This window comes from Gymnoscopelus microlampas, assembly GCF_963454915.1.
Source record: "Gymnoscopelus microlampas genome assembly, chromosome: 10".
NCBI classification, from domain to species: Eukaryota; Metazoa; Chordata; class Actinopteri; order Myctophiformes; family Myctophidae; genus Gymnoscopelus; species Gymnoscopelus microlampas.
The window spans coordinates 3,291,817-3,302,329 of NC_139947.1; positions in this window are offsets into that span (position 1 = coordinate 3,291,817).

Genomic DNA, 10,513 nt, shown 5'->3' on the forward strand with positions numbered 1-10,513 from the left:
TTTAATACTACTGAGCTGCGCATGCGTGGGGCCAAGACTATAGTGTTTCCTCTGTCATTCACAGGAGCGCAGGGGCGCCATCTACTGACTTGGAAGTCTTATAAGATGTGGAATCACATACAAAGTATCACAATACTGTTAGAGTCATTCTGATAATCTTTAAAAAATGGGGGGTGTATGTTTTAATGCAAAACTTTTAATAGAGGCATTTTCTGAACCCTCTACACTGACGTGTACGACATTTTTGAAAATGGTTATTCGAATAATCAAAAATAAATAAATAAATTACTTTATTGAAATGAATACCCCAAAAATAGCCAAAACTGAGCACATTTCGATCTATAAGGCCAAATCTCATTTGAAAAAATATATTAAGAGTATAATTGAAAGCCATGTAAAATGTTTATACTATTGGAATCTTACACACCTGCTCCCAAATAATTAATTACATCATTCCAGTACACAGCGCAGAAGTAGGTCAAATCAACCTATCTATCTATCTAAACCCCTGAGTGCCCTACAGGAAAACAAGGCCACCACCATATCCGCTCCAAAGTTCTCAGAGACGCAGCCCCCTCCCTTATTCCAATCATTGCCCACATAACAAACCTCTCCATCAGCCAGGGGCATGTCCCGCAATATTTCAAACTATATAAATGTAATTTAGATAGCATATGTTATCAGTTATGTAGACAGATGCCAGGGCATGTGTAGACCTAGCATGTGTGTGTTTGTGTATAGTTTCAATCTATAGATATATTATACTGTTTTACTGTGGTGGGTTCTTGGTTTACCTATGATCCTAGTAGATAACTATTGCTATGCATTTAATGTAATACCTCGTGTTTTCCTTGCTTACTGTAAATCGCTCTGGATTAAGAGTGACTGCTAAATGCCTAAATTGTAAAATCAAAGTGTGGTACCTTAACGTTCCTGGACGTCCCTCGGTACTCCAACCGTCACAGGGTCAGGTTTAGCAGCAGGTTAACGTGGTATTTCACTCACTGTCTTCTCAATCTCATCCCACGTTGCCAGAGGAACTTTTGCTCTATCTGGGTTAAATATCCTCTTTGTGTCTTCAGGTTGAAAACGACAGACTGACCCTCAAAACACCCAACTGGTTTAAGTTAACTTTCACTAGAAAACGTCTGTTCACTTGTAATGGACGGAGTCTAGTCTAGACCGCTCTTTAAGCTATCTTAGCATTAGCATTAGTCCACAAAACAGTCTTTAATGTAAATGTAAATTCCTCCCGTTTTCACAACTTCACACAGACTGCCAATCTCAGACACAAGTTACACGAAGTTTGTTCACTGCAAACGTATAATATAACAGACTTTCTCTGCATCACGTTGACTCACTGGCACTCTGCTCAGTCTGCTGTTGTTAACTTGGAACTCCCGTTCACAAAGCTGTGTTCCGTCATCTCGTTTGGTTTCAACCATAGAGGTTTCGGGTTTCAACCCGGACGAGAAGGAAGGACGGACACAGTCCTCGTCCTTCCCTCTATCTCGTCCGGGTTGAAACACTGTCACTGCTATGAGTTCCCCGCAGATTATTTAGCACCATAAATTATGTTTTTTAGATCATAAACAGGAAACGTTGTTTTCAACAAAACAAAATTAAACTCAATACATTATAATGTACCATTAATGTCACAGTGTATGTAAACAAAATAAAATACTTTTAATGGTTACTGTGCTTCAGTGGTGTTGAGCTGCAAACAAACGTCCTCCTGCTGCTTTAACGACACTGTTTAGAAACAACACGTTTTAGTTTTCTTTGTATTTTAAACCACTGTCAACAACACTTAATGCTGCCCCCCACTGTTGGTGTCGGGTATTGTCCATTGTATGTGACCTTCCAGACCTGTAGACAAGAGAACACCCGTCTAGCAGTGCATCGGTTAATCCAACTAATCATTGTAAATGTTTATAAAACATAATTGATCATAATTAATGCAATACATTAACCGATTCATATTGATCTCTATGTTGGGCATGACATAGCATAATGTGTCACTAAATACGATGCGTTTTGAGCTTTTAACAAGACATAGTAAAAACCAGACCTGATGTCGTTAATCAATTTGTTGATATACAAACAAACATTTTTATATTCATCTGAAAAGTAATTTGTAGATGAATCGCTAGGAAAATCATGAATAGTTGCAGCTCTACATCCATCACAGCTTTCATTACTGCACAGTGATGCCGCACAGGTCTAATCATGTCTCATAGAAATGCAGGATACAACATATACCAACATATACCATGTTACAGGATACAACATTAACCATTTTTAAACACATGTTAACCATTTGTCAAACTATGTAAATATATCAATATCTCTACGATAAATTCAGACCGATAGAGAAGCAATTTAGTAGCTTAATTTGACTTTATATGAAGTCAATGCATGGAAAAAAGAATGATGGAATCTATGTTCCAAACAATTAAGAGTTTAGATATTGCATCAGAATGTTCTGGGAAACAGGAAAACAATTCTGTAAAGGATCTACACCATTAATTTAAAACAAATATGTAATATCATATTGTTTATGTCCCTCAAACGTTTTTCAAAAGGTTTGAGCCTAAATCAAGCCTCAGATATACTCATTCCAACTAACTTCTCTCTGGCTTATAAAGCACTTTCACCTGCAATACCACATTGTCCTGATTTGCACGTGGCGCTATTGAGCCAGTTTGTATGCATGTTATCTCCTGGTTCTGTGTGGAAGAAGTAAAAAAGAAAAAAAAAGTTTTTTTTTCTTTCCTATGTTGGAACTGAAAAACGGGAGGGATTACCCCGAAAGTGACGTCACTTTTGGGACCAAATTAGTTTGGTCCGTTTTAGACCAATTTACATAAAACCCCAGATATGCTGTGAAAGCCTGAGTCCTCAAACTGGGGTATTTTTTGGGGATAGAAGAGAGGTAGGGGAGACCAAAAATACACAAACAAGAAAGAAAATGACGTGAAGTCATATTCTACCAGGTGCTCTGTGTGTGTGTGTGTGTGTGTGTGTGTGTGTGTGTGTGTGTGTGTGTGTGTGTGTGTGTGTGTGTGTGTGTGTGTGTGTGTGTGTGTGTGTGTTTGTGTGTTTGTGTGTTTGTTTTCATAGACCTGATTACTTGTTTTTCGGAATGCTTATTTCTCTCGCCAAACCTGGCAACATAATTTGCCACGCTAAACGCTAATAATGTTTTTTATATAAGTGGTGGCAACATTTTTAGACACCACACAGGTCTTCCCAACAATAGCGAAGATTGAAGTCAGTGTGAACATGGCCAAATAATAACTTAATAGCCAAACTAGGTCTAATGAAGCACGCTAGCATTTAGGCTAACTGTGTTAGCCTGAGGCTGCAGTACAACTTGCACTGTCTGCTCTGCAACTGTTGCAGTGTGAATGAGGGGAGCGGAGAGCGGAGCGCTGTTACTGTGGGGGGCGGGCCGTCTCCCCATTCGTGTGGCCATTGGCTTAAAGGAGTGAAGGACAGCAAGGACAGCCAATGACGCAAATGTGTCGAAAATATGTCTAATGCAAATCTGTAATATGTCGACCTCTGCTCTGACGGTTCATAGACTCAGGCGCTCTTCGAGCACCTGGTAAAAAGAAGGAAAAGTTCAAATTCATGGTGTAGTCCCTTAAGATGGATCGATTGTAAAGGATGAATTGCACTGGGTCAGGCCTATATTGACAAATGTATACATACTTTTAGAGACATATTGTTGTTCCTTCCCATTTATTTTGTTTACTTGTTCTGTTTTCCTTTCTTCTATATTTCTCTTTTTAACTCTTTCTGTAACTGCAGCAGATGTTGAGAGCTTGTACTGTACACAAATATTTCATATTCTGATTAGTCTGATTAGACTCATAGCATAATAACTTAATATTGTGCACGTGTATGTGTATTTGTGTGTGTGCCCGCTATATTGCTTTTCACAGAATTTAATTGTCATCCCATCACACTTTAATGATGTTATACAACTTAATAGCGATCATAGCTATAACTGCTCCTAAACTGTATTTCTCTGAGGCAGAGTAGACCACGCTCCAACTGATGTTCACGAGGGCTTTTTATTTTACCCAATGTAGACAACGTGAAAAACTGTAAATTAAATGACATGAAACAAATACAATTTTTAACCACAATGAATTATACATGAATTATGAATGTCCTTGTTGACAGTCATGCTGTCTTCCTTTTAAATGTCCATGAAATGTCCACAATAACAATGAAATGTCCATCTTTAGTTGCATAAACACACACAACAAAACAACAATAACAATGACTGAACAGACCAACACAATAAACAATGACATACCGTGTGCGCCTTCTGCCCAGATATGCTCAGGAGTGTTAGTACTTTTTATCATTTTATACCATTTTATATATTTTCTTCTTGGCGTACACAGAGCTCCTCACAGCTCTGAAACCCTGTTTGTTCTGATTACCAGCACCTAAGCTCACGCAGGTGAACCCAATGCTGCCATGATTGCTGTCACGTGATATCTGCTACAGCAGGCCACACTGCAGAGTGGAAGGCACTATGTCTATATCACCATACTCAATACACATACAATACAGTATATTACCCCAAATAAACAATATTCACTTCTCATATTTTCAGGAAAATAATAAAATAAAATACCACAAAATTCAACCACTCTGGAACAGCTACACTGCCCCCAAATTACACTGAATTTATTACTGCTTAATGACCTCTTATGCTGTATAAATCTGTAATTTTCCTATCTAAATGAACAAAACATTTCACATTCTTTATAGTTTGAATTGACCTTCAACCAACCCACATTTATGCACTCATTTTTGTATTATCACAAGTTTCGTATTTGAATTGGACTTAAATTTGTGTCAGACCTTTCTTTCCTAAGTGACCCTGCCCCCTTGGACCTTCATCTTCACTTGTTTCTTTCCTCTTCTCCTTTTTATTTTCCTTTTTGTTCCTGACAGTCCGGTATTTTCTGTCAGAGCTGTGGAAACATCAGAACGGTTTACCACGTTCTTCTCCTGTCCCACTTCAGTGGAGTTCTTGGATGCTGAGCTTTCCATTCTTCTCAGCTTCTTTCTGGGTTTTGTTCCCTCTTCCAGGAGTGGTACAGAGCTCTCTGTGCCATGCTCAAGCTTCACTGTGGCCATAACTGTACATGGCTTCTTCAATGTGACATCTTTTGAGCTTGCACGTGTTATGGACCCCACAACACTCCAGCCTAGGTCAGTTCTGACTGCATAAGGCTCATAATCTTTACCTGATATAACTTGTGTTGGTTTCAGAGCTCTTGCACAGTCGTAACCGATAAGAAGACCAACAGGACAGTCCAACAAGTCAGGCATTTCTTCTGCTATGCCGTGAAGGTGAGTCCAGAGTTTTGCGGTTTTCCGAGTGGGAATACTGTTCTGCTCCAGCGGTATGTACTCCCGCGTGTATGCAGATGGCAAATCAATGTTTACTTGTGAGAAGTAACCTCTTATCCTCAGACCGGTCACTCTTTGGCATTTGACCACTGAACCCCTGTCGGTCAGTGTTGACAGTTTCAGTTTGACTGGCTGTGCATCTGCTTGAATCTTTTCTGCAGTTTCTAAGTCAATGAAGGTGTTACTGCTTTGTGTGTCCAGCAGCGCATACACCAAGGTTTCAGGGCAGGTGCCATCGGCCGATGACAGCCACACAGGAACAGTCATTGATGTGCGGTTACCATTGTCCCCAGTCACGCTGCATGAGACAGTTGAAGCTGTTGCCTCTAGCTCTCCAGAAGGCTCTTCGACTTGATTTTCCTCATGAAGTGGAGATGGATGGTTCCCCCTGCAAAGGTTGCAAGTGGCCCGGTTCCTGCAGTTTTTGGAGATATGGCCTACTCTGAGGCATCCAAAGCACATCTTATTCTCCATGACACACTTTTTCTTTTCATCTAGTGACAAGGCTGCAAATGTTTCACATTTATAAATGAAATGATTCTGCTGACAACATGTACATATTATTTGCCTTTTGTTTGCAGAATGGCTATTTTCTGAATCAGCAGTGTTTTGGGAGGTTTCAGACACCTCTGTTGTCGTTGCCAAGACGCTCGCTTTAGAACGCCTTGGTTCCCTAACAAATTTTTCATCCTCATTTCTCAGTGCATGAAGGGAGGTAATAGGGTTGCACGCTGCACGTGCTTCACTTGCCACAAAGTTAGCAAATTCTTTAAACCCTGGGTATGGCTTTCTCTCATACAAACCATCAGTGACTTGTCGGTTCCAGCGGGTAGTGACAAAGTCTGGAAGCTTTTGTAGCAATCTTTGATTTTGTTCACAATCGTTCAAGACATTTAGCCCCTCCACGTAGGGCATGGCATTGTTGCATGAGATCAGGAAATCACTAAACTCCCTTAATTTAAGTGAATCCCTTGGTCCAATCTTTGGCCAGCTGTTGAGCTTTTCCCTGAAGGCTCTTTGCACCATGAACGGGTGTCCATAGCGCTCGTTCAGGGCGTCCCATGCCTGCACATATGCCTGATCGTCACTTCTATAGAATGTGCCTTCTAACACACTTAGTGCTTCCCCACTAATGTATCTTTTTAAATAGTACAGCCTGTGTGCTGAATTTTTACAGCTTGTTTCAATTAGGGCTTTGAAACATGTGCTCCATTCAATGAACTTTAAAGGATCTCCTGTAAATATGAATGGCTCTGGTGCTGGAAGTTTATTCAGCGTCAGGGACTCTTGTAACGCTTGAACTAGTGAGACTTCATGTATTGTGAGCTCTTGCTTGTTTTCAGTAGAAGGAAGGATTGGAGTGCTACTCCGTTGGATAACAGGCTGACTTGGAAGCTGGATATTTGCTGGTTCCATGTCCCTTATATGGCTATTCAGCTTCAATTCCTCTTCAACATAGGCGTTATATTCAGCTTCTACAACTTCTAAGTCTCTTTGTTTTTCCAGTTTGTTCAACTTCCGTTCAGCTGCTATGACTTCAAATGCTCTCTTCAATTTTTCTTCCATATTCCCTTGTTTGGCTTCCAAGTCCCGTTGTGTCTCAAGTTTCCTCAACTCTTCTCTCTGGGCTGAAATGTCTTCTTCACTGTTTATTTCAGCCTTCTTTGAAGCCAATCGCACTGCTGCTCTTACTTTTTCAATTGTTAATGCATCTGAGGCTTGACTTCCTTGCTGGCTGCCCCGTTCTGCTCTTGACACAGTTGAGCCATAAATTGACTTAGCATCTTCTCTTTTGAGTAACTGGAGCGCTGCAGCTTTTGCGGCTGCTGGATCAAACTCTGTTGTGCCAGCCTCTGCTGAACGCCTTTTCAGTAGAGCACTCACTTCAGCAGTTACTGAGACACAGCTATCTATTTTACGCCTGATATCTTGAGTTGGGGTTGTCAGTGCACGTAAAGCCTCATATTCTCCTGTAAGGTCCGACTCCCATTTCGCCAGAGTTTGTAGCCAGTCCTCTAAGTCATCTCTTGAGCACTCCTCTTTGAGTTGCAACCTCAGAAACTGAACCTCTGCCTTAAAATTTAGATACACAGACATAAACTTTCGTGTTCTTTTTTGAATGTTATCATCTAAAAGTGCACGCTGTTTCTCAGTCGGGCGTCTTACACGCTCTGAGTGCCTGACAGTGGCAGGGTCAGGTTTTTGTGGCTCTGGGCCTTGCATTACAGGCTGTTTAAAGTATGAATAAATCTCTGTTATTCGCTCTTGAATTGTTTGTCTCTCTGACTCATCAGTTTCAGTTTCTAACCTTTTCTCTAGTTGTGCCTTCTCTTCTTTTAACGCTGCCATAATTAGCTCTGGGGCAACAACCACACCTTCATCCATATCCCTTTAGTTCAGAGTGGCTTGGCTTAGAAAGGGTAAGTATTATTTAAACATCCCAAAATGTTTAAATATAAAGGAAATGGCTAGTTTTAAATTAGAACGTTTTAACAGTTTTTAAATCACCAAAACTGAATGAACTCAAATGGAATCTTTGGAATAACACTTATGAAATATTTTCAAAATGTCTTAAACTCTTAAATGACTTGGTATTGTTCAGTCTTACAAATGAATATCAATTTCAAAATATCAAATCGATTTTTTCCCTTTCCCACACAATACAGTCTGACCTGAAGCCAAGGATATTATTGACACTTGCGCACGAGTGAATCTCCTCCTGTAGAGAACTTGCAGACCAAAACGGTACGACGCTGCCTTCTTGTGGCCGACTCGAACACTGCAGCGTCTACTGTTGCTCTTCTGGTCCACCGTTCCGTTTATTTAGGTGAAGTTCATGTGCGCGACGTCACACCGGCTTGCATACAGGCAGGTTGCCGGTTGATTCGTGTGCGTTGAAAGATTCGTGTGCGTTGAAAGATGGAGTCTCTGGAAGACGCTGCGGCTGTCTTGGCTCCTCTCCCATGTTAGACGCTCCACTCTCCCATGTAGACGCTCCTCTCTCGCTCGCATGTGTAGGGTTGTAACGCTGGTGTCCCGATCCTCACCGCTGTCGAAATGAATGGCCGCCGTTCTCAGTCGTCTCCAGCCTGGCGACGCGCTGTTTTCACCGTGGTAGAGTGAGTCTTGAGAAACGGCCTTCACTTTGGCAGTGAGTGGCGACGTTTTTCACTATAACTGCTCCTAAACTGTATTTCTCTGAGGCAGAGTAGACCACGCTCCAACTGATGTTCACGAGGGCTTTTTATTTTACCCAATGTAGACAACGTGAAAAACTGTAAATTAAATGACATGAAACAAATACAATTTTTAACCACAATGAATTATACATGAATTATGAATGTCCTTGTTGACAGTCATGCTGTCTTCCTTTTAAATGTCCATGAAATGTCCACAATAACAATGAAATGTCCATCTTTAGTTGCATAAACACACACAACAAAACAACAATAACAATGACTGAACAGACCAACACAATAAACAATGACATACCGTGTGCGCCTTCTGCCCAGATATGCTCAGGAGTGTTAGTACTTTTTATCATTTTATACCATTTTATATATTTTCTTCTTGGCGTACACAGAGCTCCTCACAGCTCTGAAACCCTGTTTGTTCTGATTACCAGCACCTAAGCTCACGCAGGTGAACCCAATGCTGCCATGATTGCTGTCACGTGATATCTGCTACAGCAGGCCACACTGCAGAGTGGAAGGCACTATGTCTATATCACCATACTCAATACACATACAATACAGTATATTACCCCAAATAAACAATATTCACTTCTCATATTTTCAGGAAAATAATAAAATAAAATACCACAAAATTCAACCACTCTGGAACAGCTACAATAGCCATTCCAATGCAATGCGAGTGCGGACTAGCCAACACCAACTCGGGACTCCTGAATCGCTTCCTTCCACACCCTCCTGTCTAACATCACAGTCTTGAGCTCTGAAGTCTTGTCAGCTCAGCTGTCGTGCCGCAGTGCATCTATGTGTAGGTGCACCTCTTTCCTGGGTTGGCTCCCACAGTGTCATTCCAGTAAGCGTAAGAATGACTGTCATAATTAATGAAAAAAAGATCATGCAAAGTTGCCACTCATTTAACTGACATTTAATAAGAAAACATATTTAAATGGTGCTCCATTGGGCAAGTAATGGAACAAGTAATGGTTACTGCCAATTTAATACTTAAGACTAATTGTTGTAAGAATTTAAAAGCAGAAAACAGTCAACCTCTGGAAAAGTTGGGGAATAACTCCAAAGGACAAATCCTAATGAAGACCTTCGTTTAAGGAGCAATATAATTTGAATATCTCCATAATGTTGTTTCTTGTCTATCCAATTCCCTGCCAACATAGAGCTGTTTACTTTGATCCTCCCAGTAAACGTATTTATAGTGGAACATTGTATCCAGTGGTGTGAATTCACTAGTGTCTTTTCAGAGCACTTAATTGACTGATGAAGAGTTGTCTCCAGTGTTGACACGCTGGTGTGTCTTACCTGACTGACTGAAACTCTTGTTACACCATTTAGAGTGGAATGCTTTTCTCCAGTGTGGATAAGCTGATGTGTCTTCAGGTTACTTGAGTCAGTGAAACTCTTGTCCCATGTTAAGAGTGGAATACATTGGATACACAGGACCTCAATGGAAACAAGCCCTGGGCTTATTAGGATTTAGCATTGTTTTGTTAAATCTGTACCACCATCACGTGCTAAGTTTTGCAAACTGTTTATTAAATATTCACTCAAACAATAAAGTGGTAAGGTTGTTCTCCAGTGTGGACACGCTTGTGTCTATTCGGGTCATTTGATGGACTGAATCACTTGTCATGATTTGTACAGGGGAAAGGTTTTTCTCCGGTGTGGATACGCTGGTGTGTCTTCAGGTGATATCAGTGACTGAACAGCAATGTTTACAGTGGAAAGGTTTTTCTTCGGTGTGGTAATGCTGGTGTCTCCTCAGGTCACCTATCATATTGAAACTTTTGTCACAATGTTTAGAGTGGAAACGTTTTCCTCCAGTGGGGACACGTTGGTGTCTGTTAAACTCACCTGATTTTTTTCCC